This window comes from Adiantum capillus-veneris, chromosome 12 (genome assembly GCF_014529385.1).
Source record: "Adiantum capillus-veneris isolate H3 chromosome 12, ASM1452938v2, whole genome shotgun sequence".
NCBI classification, from domain to species: Eukaryota; Viridiplantae; Streptophyta; class Polypodiopsida; order Polypodiales; family Pteridaceae; genus Adiantum; species Adiantum capillus-veneris.
This window is the reverse complement of record NC_140942.1, coordinates 144,957,411-144,971,923: the sequence shown is the minus strand read 5'-3', so window position 1 is coordinate 144,971,923 and position 14,513 is coordinate 144,957,411.

Sequence of the window (14,513 nt, the reverse complement as noted above, 5' to 3'; positions counted from 1 at the left end):
TTGTCAATATGGATCACTACTATGTCTGATAAGAGTAATATTATACTAGAAGACAATGAGAAAGCAAAAACTTTAGCGGAAAAATACACTTTATACACTATACACATAAGCTCTCATCATCTCCTATCTTAAGATCTTGCAATATGCTTCTTCAGCTAGTATTACTCCCTCTTCCTATTGTGAATCATCCCAGACAAAGGTTTGTTCCAGGTGCATGGGCATGAACAACATGTATATGAAAGTCCATGGAATGTGTCCCTATGGTGCTTATGGAAGAGATGCACTGGGTAAAATATGATGTATAAGAAATGGGTACTAAACAATTGTTTAGTGAGTTTGGTTGATGAGGTTTTATCTACTTAACTACGTTTTCCAAACAAAATTCTTTGCAGATGAACCGCCCGATCTTTGATGGTTGTTTTAGTGAGAGCTTTTGGTTGGTTGATGATTTGGCTTGGCTTGACTTTGGGTACCCACTTGAAGATTGGTTTGGGAGACTGTGAAGAGGGTTGTCAGTTTGATTGTTTGGTTCTTCATTTTGATGTTGGTTGTTCTACGGTTGTTGGCTTTTCTTACAAGAATTTGGGAATCCATTCATACTTTGGGAAACCTTTTGAATCATTGATTGCTTTTTGGATCCCATCCACCGTTTAGGCTTGTTTTGAGGGGTTCTGGCTCCTTAAAAGCTTGGCTTGGATGGTTTGGAAATTTGATTGGAAAGTAATTCTTTGTGTATCCATATATGCTTTGGCTTTGTTTCCATGATAGGATTATTTAGCCAAACTTTTTTGATCTTTCTCCCACGATTGTGTGTAGATTGTTGCAGTTGGTTGGCTAGTTGTGGCTCCTCTAGGTTATGATTGTTTGAACCAAGACTATACCTTTCAAATGTAATGTCTTTGTGCCAAGGGTGTAACATTGGATGTGCCCTTGAGATTGTACTTCAGAGTGTCATCCTGCCACTATGAAGTTGCTTTTTGGAAGTGTGCATCCTTGAAACTCCAAAGATGATTTCTTCATTGAGATCCATGTCTACCATGATGTGGATTTGATGTGAGCAATGGATATCATCAATGTTTATTGATACATTAACTTGTCCAAAACTAATATTTTTTCCTTTATTAGGTGTCTTGAGCTTAATTTTTATGGCTTCCACCAAGCATTTGAAAGTTTGAGGTATGAAGAATATCACATGGCATTAACGGATGCTCTAGCATCCACAGGTGCTCTTTTGGTTGTTCCATTGGTGAGTTGGATGTTGATGCAGGGATCCATACTGCCAAACCAACTCGATGATCTAAACTTCTTTGATAGGAGGAGATGGTGTTTCTAGTTTCCAAACTTGGGCATTGTTTTGTCGTTCTTTATGCTGTAAAACCCGCAACCTAGCTTAATCCTTTTTTTTTTCTTGACTTGCTTGAGCTTTCTGCTTCCTTTTTTTTCCTTCATAAATCTTCTCCAGCATTTTCATATTGAGAGGTTGATGATAATTTTGTAGTCTACAACCGTTGATCTAGTTAGACATTTCCTCTCCCTCTGATGTTGCAAGTTGTGCGGCACCCCTTGGTGATATTTCATTGATAAAAAATAGACCATTACCTTGCCTTTTCATTTTCTTTGAGTGTTGCTTCAAGGTGTAGACTAGCACATAATTTCCCTTTTGAAACTCGTTTTTTATCACGTGTTGATCATGAAATTATTTCATCTATCATTTTTGTCTATAGATTACTACAAAAGCCTTTAGTCACATTTCATCTTGTTCTAGTCTTCCAATAAATTCGTGTCCCATCCATCCTAAATCTAGTGCAACTTGTAGTGCAAGAATCAAGAATTCTATGGGAAATATGACATTTATTCCAGAGACCAAATTGAAAGGTGTTGTATTCAGTGGTGTTTTGTATGCTACCCTATATGCCTATTGAGATGAGTGTAATTTGTGGTCCCAATTGGCTCTTGATTCATTCACAATTTTGGTGAGCATCGTGCATAGGATTTTCTTTGTGCTCTCGGCTTGACCGTTTTCTTGAGGGTGATATGGTACAGATTTTGAATGAAGAACCATAAATTCTTGCAATAGATAGTCAACTATATTGCTTATGAAGTGGGTCCCTTGATCACTTACTATCTCAATTGGAAGCCCATATCGAGTAAATATATTCTCATACAAGAACTATGTTGTTGTTTGATTATCATTCTTCAGCATCACCTTGGCTACTACCCATTTGGTAAAATACTTTGTGGCAGCTATGATGTACTAAGCATGCATTCACTGATAGGCTCGTGATGAGACAGGTCCAAAAAAATGTATCCCCCATTTGGCAAAAGCCCTTGCACTCATCATTGGTCTTAACGACATTTCATTATGTTGCATGGGTACTTTTTTTCATTGGCAATTGTCACATTGTTTGACATATTTTTTTGCATCTATATATAGAGTAGGCCACGAGATTCCTGCAAGAAATATTTCTTTTATAATTTTGTTAGCCAAAAAGTGACCCCCTACTGGTCCGGTGTGCTTGCTCAACAATCGGTAAGTACTAGTTCTTTGTAGCACATATTCTCAAGTTGTTTCCGATCCCTCTTCAATAAAGATGATTTTAGTGATTATGTAGACTTTCACTTCTCTCTAAATTGAATGTAGTCTAGATCTTCTCATGTTTGATGGAAAGACTCCCTATTCTACGTAGTCCACTATGTATTTCTCCCACTTGGGTGCTCTTGTTATCTTGAACAATGTAGCATGTCCAATTGGCTTCTGAATTACACAGGTATCACATGAACTAGCATAGTCATGGAAACTTCACTGCATATGAGGCCAATACACTCCAAGTCTCACCAATCTCTAATACATTTTTGGTTTTGCATTATGAGACCCCATCGTTTGTACATGAGTTTGTCTCAAGTACAAATTCTTCTAGGATGGGCTATATACATAGCCTACGTATTTTATCCTTTCCCTATTTGTATAGTTGTCGGACTATTAACACAAGGGAGCATGTTTTCGCACTCACTAATATTTACATTTCAATATATAGAGAACAAATGGTGAGAAATGGTATTACATGCTCACTCCACCTCAGCACCATCTTTATATTGAAGAGATAAGAATCTGGTAGGACATCATTAACTCCAAGAGGTGCTTCTCCATATATTAATCAAGATAAATGGTCCACCCTTCAATCAAACTATACGGCTAGTATTGCATGGTTTGTTCACTAAGTACAATAGTGCATGGTGATCCACAAAAAACACAAATTTGTTTGTGAGAAGGTAATGCGAGAGATACCCCTCCCCAGGGGTCTATGCACAAAATATACAATTTACACCTTTATACAATTTTCAATATACATCAGAATTGCGAAAGCATTTGCATAGGGAAGGAGTTCTCAGCACCCGACCAAGCATGAAGTTTAGGCCATGAGCCAGACTACATCCAGAGACACCTAGCGACTAGTGCTACCCATAATTGGGTATTTTGAATGAACGCATACGCAAGGGAAAATACAACATTGTGGACGGTGAATATATGCGTATACCACATTGCGGTGAGGCGGTCCGGGGCGGGCAACAACAAGAGTGGCCTTTAAGCACCCTTCTAGGCTCCCGTGCTGCTCAATTAGGTTGGGGTTGGAAAAAACAACAAACACACACACAAACCCGCAACCTAACCCTACACAAATTTGGGGCACCACCTAGTTTTGGATGCGAACTAGGACGCGTAAGAGAGAGAGAGAGAGAGAGAGAGAGAGAGAGAGAGAGAGAGAGATAGTGCTCGGGATGCTTTGAAATGTATCGGCAGTGATCAAGAAAACACAATTATATATGTAAGAAAGAGAGAGAAGGGGGAGGGGGTGCTTGTTGCATTAATACCTTCTTACAAATCTATCATGACCAATCAAAGTGAGATTAGTATTTGTTCAACATAGCTTGAGTAAATTACACCACAAAACATCACAAGAAAATCCACCCCAATCACTGTCTTAAGGCCAGGGGAGTCCTCTCCACCCTATCGCCCTCTTACAGTATGTGGGATTTATGGCGAAATTGATGACAACACCCAGAGACAAGCTATCAAGACCTTAAAAAAACACCAAGACACTTACACATCATTGTTGTCCATTACTTCACGTTGGAAGAGAGACAAAGTATCAAGCTTAGTCCAAATCCACCCTCCTTGATTCAGCAAATGTTGGGCTTACACTAGTAGGAGAAATGATAGATTTCCTACTCTCAATTGAATGATCACTCTCTCTAACACTGGCATAGAGTTCCCTTGCTAATCACCCCTAATACAACACATGCATATGCATAAGACAATGAGCTTCCACTCAAGAGCTCCTTCTAGAGAGGTTGAGCTTGGCTTCTCAAGCTACAGCATAGTGCTCTTGCTTATGGATCCCCCCTTTTGTGCTAGCTACACCCTCCTTTTGTAGCAATTTTGAGGGCTAGGGTTACTCCTCTAACCATAGTTGGGTTAGATTTTCAGCAGTTATCTAATTTTTTTTGTTTGGAATTATCAAGAAGTTGGTGGCAATAGATGAAGAAGAGAGAGAGGAGAGAAGTGGAGGTGATAGGACTTTTCATAGTAGGTTAGTGTTAGTAAACTAGTAGAGTTAGTATTTTTATTGATTTACAAATGGAATTTGGATATTTACAATGGGAGTATCCATGTAGGATACAAATAAGGAAGAAAAAACTCTTAATAGGTAAGAAAACATGGATTTCTTACAATCTTGATGCTCCAAGTGTCTTGAGTAGGGTCAATTTTGACGCTTGTTCATGGTCCACTAGCTTTGACGGTAGGTTTTTTCTCCACTCTTGACCTTCCTTGGAAGCCAAGGTAAGTGAACATGATTAATCAATGACCATGATGTTGTCTTTCAAGAGAAGAGGTTGAATTTTGTGGTTTTTTTGATAGATATGGGTAATACGGATGAGGAAAAATGAGAAGTGTGTGTAGGAGAAATGAGTTCACCATGGTTTCTCGTATTCTTCAAGGTTGAGAAGAAGGCGAATAGGGTCCAGAGAGGAGTGGTCAGAGAGGTAGGGATGATGAGTGGAGAAGTGTGTGTGAAAGAGGAAAATGATAAAGTGGAAGAGGGAGTGTGGCTGCATAGCATGGGCAAACTGGGGTCCACCAATAAAATCATAGCTCACAGCTCGTAGCTCAGAAAAATATGAAAAAAATTGACGTAAAAGTTCAACTCACGAGCTACAACTTTTGTTTGTCTCACCTTTTCAAATTCCGGAAGCATGTAATCTTTAAAAATTCAGCAAAACCGACTGTTTTTTCCACTGCACAAAGTCCTTGTAAGGTCCTTCTTTGGATGATTCTTTTGAATACCTCCAAGAGTGAGCCCCCCATAGTGCATGCATGCATGCCACATACCCTTGACCTTATTTGGTAGGTCTATAATTGAAGATATTATTGAGATCATAATATAAGTGATTAGTACAACTAAGAAAATCAAATATTGAGGGGTCTAAAAAAATATGTACATGTCAAATATAAATAATATAGGTGGTCAAAATAAATCTCTCATCATAAGTCTACCATAAAAAGATGAATATTTTTGGTGGTCTAATTTATGAGAGTAATAGAGAATAGATGCAGGAAGGAAAAAATGACAATAGTGAAAAAATATACACATAAATAAACTAGTTTTTTTGGATTTTTGTTGGGATGGAGTTACACCAAAAATAAAAGAAGCTTGCATGAAATTATTTTTATATGGAATAAAGAGTACGCAAAGTGGTAAGAAAAAATATGGTAATGTTGAGTCAATGTACATAGCATAAATAACACACTATAGGTAAAAATATTTAAATAAATACCAAAATAATTATGAAAAATCCTTTTATTTAGGCCCTATATACAATGAAATATTTACACACAAATGGGCCATAATATACTTTTTTTTTTTTGTATTTTCTTTGGCTCAACTAGCCCAGTGACTAGCTAATTAAGGGTTTTTAAGAAGATATGGGAAAAGTCCCCTAGCTCACACACACCTATATACAGTGAAATGGTAGGGATAGCCACAGTGTTTGGATGATTTTAGTAGGGTGGGTTAACTCACTATGGCAATTACGGAGAGCCGAAAAACGGCTATCATTAGCCCTCCCCCACGATGATGGTATATTCATGTACCATCATAGAGCATCTTTTCCAAAGAGAGTGCTTCAGAGTCCTTGACGAGATCTTCATTGTTTGGACCCTCATAATTTTGGCTGGAGTTACACTCATGCTTCATGTAACAATACTTACATGAGACAGCTGCCCTTTGACAGATCTTTGGTAGATCCTTTGGTAGAAGGCGACTCAAATAGGGCTTCAAGCGATAACCATTTACCTTCCTAGAGTGCTCTTTCCCATTCAAGTCCTTAAGTTGATAGTAAATTGAATTGAAAGCCTTCTTAACTATGTATGGCCCTTGCCATCTAGTTTCAAATTTGGCATCAAAACGATTATCGAGTCGATTGTCATACCTTAGCACAAGATCTCTTTCATTGATGTCTTTGTCCTTCAGTTTCTTGTTAAGCTTTTCCTTCGTCTGTGTGGCTTTCCTCTTATAGCACTCGTATGCTGCTTCTCTTTTTCACTCAGCTTAGCTAAGGTAAGAAGTCGATCCATCCATGCTTCTTGATCATCTTGTGCTGCTTTGCCATGAAGTCGCATTGTTGGAATGTTGAGCTCAATTAATTGTAAAGCCTCTTGACCATAGACCAAGTGAAATGGTGTGAACTCCGTGGCTTCCCTATATGTGGTTCAATACGCCCACAAGGCACCATCCAAGAAGTCATCCCACAACTTTTTCTTGTTTCTCACCATCTTTCTAATGATGCCTGCAATGACACCATTAGCTTTTTCTACCAGACCATTGGATTGGGGATAGTAGGGTGCACTATGACAATGTAGAATGTGAAGTTCTTCACAGACCTCCATGAGCAAGCTCTTTCTAAACCCTGGACCATTATCAGAAACAATTTCCAAAGGTGTGCCAAATCTACAAAAAATGTGTGTGTAGACAAATTTGCTCACTGTCCTCTCATTTACCTTTGCCACACTTTGTGCTTCCACCCACCGAGTCATATAGTCTACAACCACTAGAATGTAGAGTTTACCTTTTTTTGTCCTAGGGAGAGGACCCATAGCATCAATGCCCCACTTTTCAAAGGGTCCATTTGCAAGCACGATCTTCCTTGGACCATAAACCAATCTGCTATTCCCATTTACCTGACAATTGTGACAACTTTTACACCAATGTTGGAAATCCACATGCAAACTTGGCCAAACATACCCCGCAAGAAAAATCTTCTTCAGAGTTAACTCTTGGGAAAAATGACCACCACATGCCTCTCCATGCAAACCTTTTAGAATGGCTGCAATTTCCTTGATAGTTGGTACTCGTCTGCACACTTGATCCTTCCCTCTTTGATAGAGGGATCCTTCTAGTGATAGCCGTTTTTCGGCTCTTTGTAATTACCACAGTGAGTTTATGGTAGCCTCATAATGAGAGAGATTTCTTTTGACCCCTTTATATTTTTTCCACTTATATTATTTATATTTGACATGTACATATTTTTTAGACCCCTCAATATTTGATTTTCTTAGTTGTACTATTCACTTATATCCTAATCTCAACAATATCTTCAATTATAGACCTACCAAATAAGGTCAAGGGTAGGTGGCATGCATACATGCACTATGGAGGGCTCACTCTTGGAGGTATTCAAAAGAATCATCCAAAGAAGGACCCCACAAGGACCTTTGCAGTGGAAAAAAACGGTCGGTTTTGCTGAATTTTTAAAGCTCACTTGCTCTCCGAATTTGAAAAGGTGATACAAACAAAAGTTGTAGCTCGTGGGCTGAACTTTTGCCTCAAATTTTTTCATATTTTTTTGAGCTACGAGCTGTGAGCTATGATTTTTTTAGTGGACCTCAATTTTCCCATGCTATGCAGCCACACTCTCTCTTCCACTTTATCATTTTCCTCTTTCACATACACTTCTCCACTCCTCATCCCCATCTCTCTCACCACTCCTCTCTGCACACTACTCACCTTCTCCTCAACCTTGAAGAATAAGAGAAACCATGGTGAACTCATACCTCCCACACACAATTCCATTCCAAAATTGACCACCTAGTCTCATTTTTCCTCCTCCAAATTACCCATATCTATCAAAAAAACCACAAAATTCAGCCTCTTCTCTTAAAAGACAGCATCATGGTGGTTGATTACTCAGCTTCAATTACCTTGTCTCTCAAGGAAGGTCAAGAGTGGAGAAAAAATGTACCGTCAAAGCTAGTGGACCGTCAACAAGCGTCAAAATCGGCCCTACTCAAGACACTTGGAGCATCAACCTTGTAAGAAATCCACCTTTTCTTACCTCTTAAGAGTTTTTCTTCCTTATTTGTATCCTACATGGATACTCCCATTGTAAATATCCAATTCCATTTGTAAATTAATACTAACTCTACTAACACTAACCCACTATGAAAAGTCCTATCACCTCCATTTCTCTCCTCTCTCTTTCCCCACCAACTTCTTGATAATTCCAAGCAAAAGAAATTAGATAAATTGCTGAAAATCTAACCCAACCATGGTTAGAGGAGTAACCCTAGCCTTCAAAATTTCTATAAAAGGAGGGTGTAGCTAGCACAAAAGGGGGGAGCCATAAGGAAGAGCACTATGCTATAGCTTGAGAAGCCAAGCTCAACCTCTTTAGAAGGAGCTCTTGAGTGGAAGCTCATTGTCTTATGCATGTGCATGTGTTGTAATAGGGGATTAGCAAGGGAACTCTATGCCATTGTAAGAGAGAGAGTGATCATTCAATTGAGAGTAGGAAATCTATCATTTCTCCTACTAGTGTAATCCCAACATTTGCTGAATCAAGGAGGGTGGATTTGGACTAAGCTTGGATACTTTGTCTCCCTTCCAACGTGAAGTAATGGACAACAATGATGCGTAAGTGTCTTGGTGTTTTTTGTTAAGTTCTTGATAGCTTGTCTCTGGTGTTGTCATCAATCTAGCCATAAATCCCACATACTGTAAGAGGGCGACAGGGTGGAGAGGACTCCCCTGGCTTTAAGACAGTGATTGGGGTGGTTTTTTTTGTGATGTGTTGTGGTGAAATTTACGCAAGCTATGTTGAACAAATACTAATCTCACTTTGATTTGTCATGACAGATTTGTAAGAAGGTATTAATGCAACAAGCACCCCCTCCCCCTTTCTCTCTCTTTCTTAAATATATAGTTGGGTTTGCTTGATCATTGCCGATACGTTTCAAAGCAGCCCGAGCTCTATCTCTCTCTCTCTCTCTCTCTCTCTCTCTCTCTCTCTCTCTCTCTCTCTCTCTCTCTCTCTCTCTCTCTCTCTCTCTCTCACTTTACGCGTCCTAGTTCGCATCCAAAACTAGGTGGTGCCCCAAATTTGTGTAGGGTTAGGTTGCGGGTTTGTGTGTGTGTTTGTTGTTTTTTCCAACCCCAACCCAATTGAGCAGCACGGGAGCCTTGAAGGGTGTCTAGAGGTTGCTCTTCTTGTTGCCCGCCCCGGACCGCCTCACTAGAAAGAGATACGTGCTTGCCTTTTTCACGAATCTCCTCTTCTGAGCCTTTGTGAAGTCTTGTGGAAACTTGCCCTCCAAAATGTAGCTAATAATTGGAGTCAATGACTCCAATCCCTGGTATCTCCGTTGCTTGATAGTTGCTGCCACCATGATGACCTGCACTTCTTTCTCAACACATGTAACTCCTTGTTGTGCAAGTAAATCGGCATCTTTATTCTGTTTCCTAGGAATATGATATAGTTGCACTTCTTCAAATTGATTAAACAATCTACGAATGGCATGAACTTTTGTCCTTAGGCTTTCATTCTTGCATGCCCAAATGCCTAAAATTTGCTTCAGGATGAGAAGTGCATCCCCTTTTACCATGAGATGTTGTATACCTTGGCCAATGCATATCTTTAAACCATGAAGTAGTGTGTCGTATTTTTCTTTATTGTTGCTAGTTGAACCTGGTAGATTGACCTTCTCTTTCATGACCACCTCTCCACTTGGGTTGAGCAATACTAGCCCTCCCCTTGCTTTTCCTGTGACTCGTCGAAAAGCTCCATCAAAGAACAAGGTAAAAGCATTAGGAATAATTTTAGGTGGTGGCAATGGTAGGGTTTTTACTTCAGGCACCTTAATCTCCTTCTCATGTACCCTATAAGTAAGGATCCCAGCCAATTGTGCATGCACACTATCTTCTACCTTGAAAGAGTATTGGAACTCTTGCAATTCCATAATCCACTTTGAGATCCTAGTGCTAAGATTCATTTGAGATGACACCCAAGGAAATAAATTTTCTGCAATGATAATTACAAAAGGTTTTGGTAGCAAGTAGTATCTAAACTTTCTCACCGCAAACATGAGAGAAAGCATCATGAGTTCTGCCTCCGTGTAGCCTCTCTCCAAAGCATTCATGACCCTACTAGAAAAGTAGATGGGTCGCATCCTGGTACTGTAGGGATCTTGTTGTAATAAAACGGCACCAATTGTTTCCTTCCCAACACTAGATCTAACAAAGAATGTGTACTCCCAACAAGGAGGCATGAGTGTTGGTAGCTCTGACAGAATGACTTTAATGTTACAAAAGTACTCTTCAAGCTCATAAGACCATGCAAATTCTACTTGTTGTGTCAACTTTTGCAAAGTATGAAGCAACTCCAAAGCTAAGTGAATAAAGAGTGACATATACTTCACCTTTTGAATGAATGAGATGATCTCTTTCAGATTCTTGGGTGATGGGAGCTCAATAAGAGCCTTTGCCTTTGAAGGATCCACCTCAATGCCTTTATAAGAAACATTGTGACCAAGCAATATCACTTCATCCTCACCTATGTGACACTTTTCGGGGTTGAGTTGACCTCCCATGTCGTAGAGCCTCTTTAAACCTTCTTCTACCCTTTGTAGATGCAATGATTTTGAGCTATAAATGCAAAAATCATCAATAAAAACCCTACTGGACTTTCCAAAGAATGCTTGAAACACCGATTGAGTTACAGGAGCATTTGTCAGTCCAAATGGCATGACTCAAAAAGCATAACAACCCCAAGGAGTGATGAAGGTTGTTTTCAATTGATCTTCCAATGCGATACCTATTTGAAAGTAACCCCAGTAGCCATCACACACAGTGTACTTCTCATGACCAGCTACCTCATTTAGTATCTCATCTTGAAATGGGAGGGAAAAGTGATCTCTTTTTGTTGCCTCATTGAGTGGACAGTAATCCGCACACACCCTCCACTTGCCATTTTTCTTAGCAGTGACAACAACGGGAGAGACCCACTCTGAATTCTCCACTTGATAAATGAAACCTGCTGCTAGAAGCTTTCTTACCTCCTTGAGTAAAGCCTCCTCCTTGATGACTCCTAGCCTTCGTAGCTTCTCAGCCTTAGGTGTGGCCTCTGGCTTCAACTCAATTTTCTGTTGAACAGCATCTACTCCACGCACATCAGTGTAGTCTTTAGCAAAAAGCCTAGGAAATTTCCTTAACACACCTTTGAGCTCCTCTCTTTCATCCTTTGTAAGTGTTGTAGATAACATACCTTCTAGCATTCTTTCATCTTCCACTTTTTGGTTTTCTTGGGAACCCACCTCTTCCAAACCTGGGCAAGAGGTATCTTGGTTGTTTGGCTTAAACCTTACCCCCATGACTTCGATGGAAGATTCCTCTTCAGTAATGCTGCCGCTACTTTCTCCTTCTGAAGTGCTATCGGTCTAGCCTTCCTCCGTCTCACTTTGAAATGATTCTTCATAGAGCTCCTCTTGGCGTTGCTCCTTTATGTCAAAGACAACCTTCTTATGATTTTCATTCCTGCAAATTAGCTTTCCACTCTCCCAATCCTACAAAGCTCGCATTTTCATTAGCCATGGTCTCCCTAGGATAAATGGATAACCATTTCCTTTCATAGACATAACATAAAAATCCATTGCCTTCTTAATGCCAAAGGCCTCTACAAAAACATTTTTACAAATGCCTACACACCTAGCTTTCCTATTGTTTTCCATCTTGACTTTAATTTCAGGTGTCTCATGGATGTGCATGCCTAGTTTTTGCATGAGTCCCTCTGTCATGATGCAAATTTGTGCACCCCCATCCACTAGACCTTTCCTAACCAATATTCCTTTGATGTAACAATCTAGCACATGTGTAATATCCTCATTCATTTCAGCATGTGCAATTTTTACAACAGGCACACTCTCTTTTACCTTTCTCCTAGTGCTAACTGCCTTTGTTAAATCCCTCCTAACTTGTGGGCATAATGCAAGAAACTGAGGCCATGAGATATTAGGACCCTTACCTCTCATGTCTTCCAATAGGTTGTATGGAGCCATCCCATTTCCAAGAGGGAAGTCTTGGAGATTTATACGACGTCGAGCCCTCTTAGCTTTCTTGGTCTCCTTTGCCTTCTTGCCTCGTCCATGGTCACTCTGTGATGTGACACCTTATTTTTCTTTACCTTTTCCTCAGCCACGCTTAATGCCATTTGCTTCCATGTCAACCTCATTTGATTTTGTCACCTCTACCACATGCACATTTGGATCTGGCAAAGGTGGAACTCCTTCTACCCCTTGTGGAGGTGGTCTTGGTCCATTTGGTCTTTGTAGAAGCCTTGGTTGTTGACCAGTTCCTTCACCTGCATTCATCACTGGGTAATTCAAGTTAGGTCTCCCTGGCTCCCCACGGGGCCAAGGACAATTATACATCCCATGTCCAGACTCTACGCAATTCCAACATTGCAAGACTCTCCTAGGTCGTGGATCTCGCTCTTCAGACTTCTTTGCTTGTCCCAATGGACCTACAACTTGTGCAAGGTGAATTGACAGGCCACTTAAAGATTCATTCAACTTCTTGATTACTTCAGCTGTTACCTCAGGAAGCTCCCTAGATGTCGATGCTTGTGACTTACCTTTGGGTCTAAGACCTTCTATTGGAACCTCTCTCCTTAGGCATTTGAGTTTCCTATACTTCTTGGAAGCTCTAATTTAAGCTGCATCATAGGTGGCAGGTGCATCCGCCTCTACCTTTACCTTAAGATCAGGAAAGAGTCCAGCTATGAATCTCTCCTTCTTTAGAAATTTTGCACCATCATAATTTTGTATCCATAGAGCCCAAAGACATAGAAACTCTTGCTTGTACAAGTAGTAGTCATCTAAATCTTTTTGCTTATGAGAAACAGTGTCTTGCCATAGTTTTTGAGTGTTTTGGGGATCAAAGAAGTATCTCTTGAAATGATTCAAAACTTTTGTGTAATTCCCCTTAACTTCCTCAGGCAAAGAGTCAAACCAAGTGCTAGCATCTTTCCTAAGGACTACCTCAAACATTTCTATGCGCTCTTGATCAGTTACTATCCTCTTGATACGGAAAGACATCTTGAAATTTGCTAAAAATAATTCTGCATCCTCTCCAGGCTCTCCAAAGAAAAGAGGGTATCCGGACATTTGGCGTTGGCTTTCCATTATTATGAAAGATTACAACACGAGTTGCAACAAGGGATACAATAGAAATTTAGAACCACTCGCCTGCAAATGAAGAAGTAAGAAAGTACCACTCTAGGTTTTCTTCTTCAGCTATCCAAGCTTCAATGAGGTCTCGATTTGTTTGATCAAAACAAAAGGGTAGACTATTTATGAGCTCTAAGAAGGGTTGAAATTCTTCAAAGCTAAGGCGATATACAAAAATATCTAAAACTTCATTTTCTGGATCTAGGAGAGCAACCACATCCCAAGTAATGAATTGCACTTGCTTTACAATTCCCAATGCACAAGCGGTTTGTATAAACACTAGATCTTCATGCTCGTCGAAGGCTGTGAGAAAGTAGCAATTGAGTAGGAGCTCCTTTCCTTCGAGTTCCACATAGTCAGAATGAGGCAACCTTCTCACAATTTCATAAAGAACATCCTCCTCAAGTCCAATCAAGCTTGCAAGATTTAAAGACTCCACTTGTGCTACAAAACTCCTGGACAAAAACTCCTTAGGATTATGGTTAAATCATTGATAAGCATCAAGAGATTTACAATGTCTCTATGAACAAAGTGTCATATAAAGTAGAGAAGGATGAGAATTTATACAAATTTGCAATCTTCTGTATGCTCTCTTTATTAAGACAAGCCCTAAATAGCTCCCTATCTCCTTTGTTGAAAGTGAAAGGAAGACTATTAATAAGACGCAAATGAGGGAAAAATTCACCAAATGTGAGTCTATGAAGCATGAACTCTGGCCGCAAGTTTCCTGAAGAGTCTTCCTCAATGGTGAAATGCACTCGCCAAACACCAAATTTCACTCTATTTACCAATCTTAGGGCACACACTATTTGGATGAATGTACGGTCTTTCTTAGTGCCCAACAGCAAAAGGAAAATGGAATCCACACGCAGGACCTTTCATCTTAGCTTCACCACCCGCTTATTATGAGGGAGATGCTTTACTACCTGCTCCTGCAACTCAATCGGTAATAGAGCTA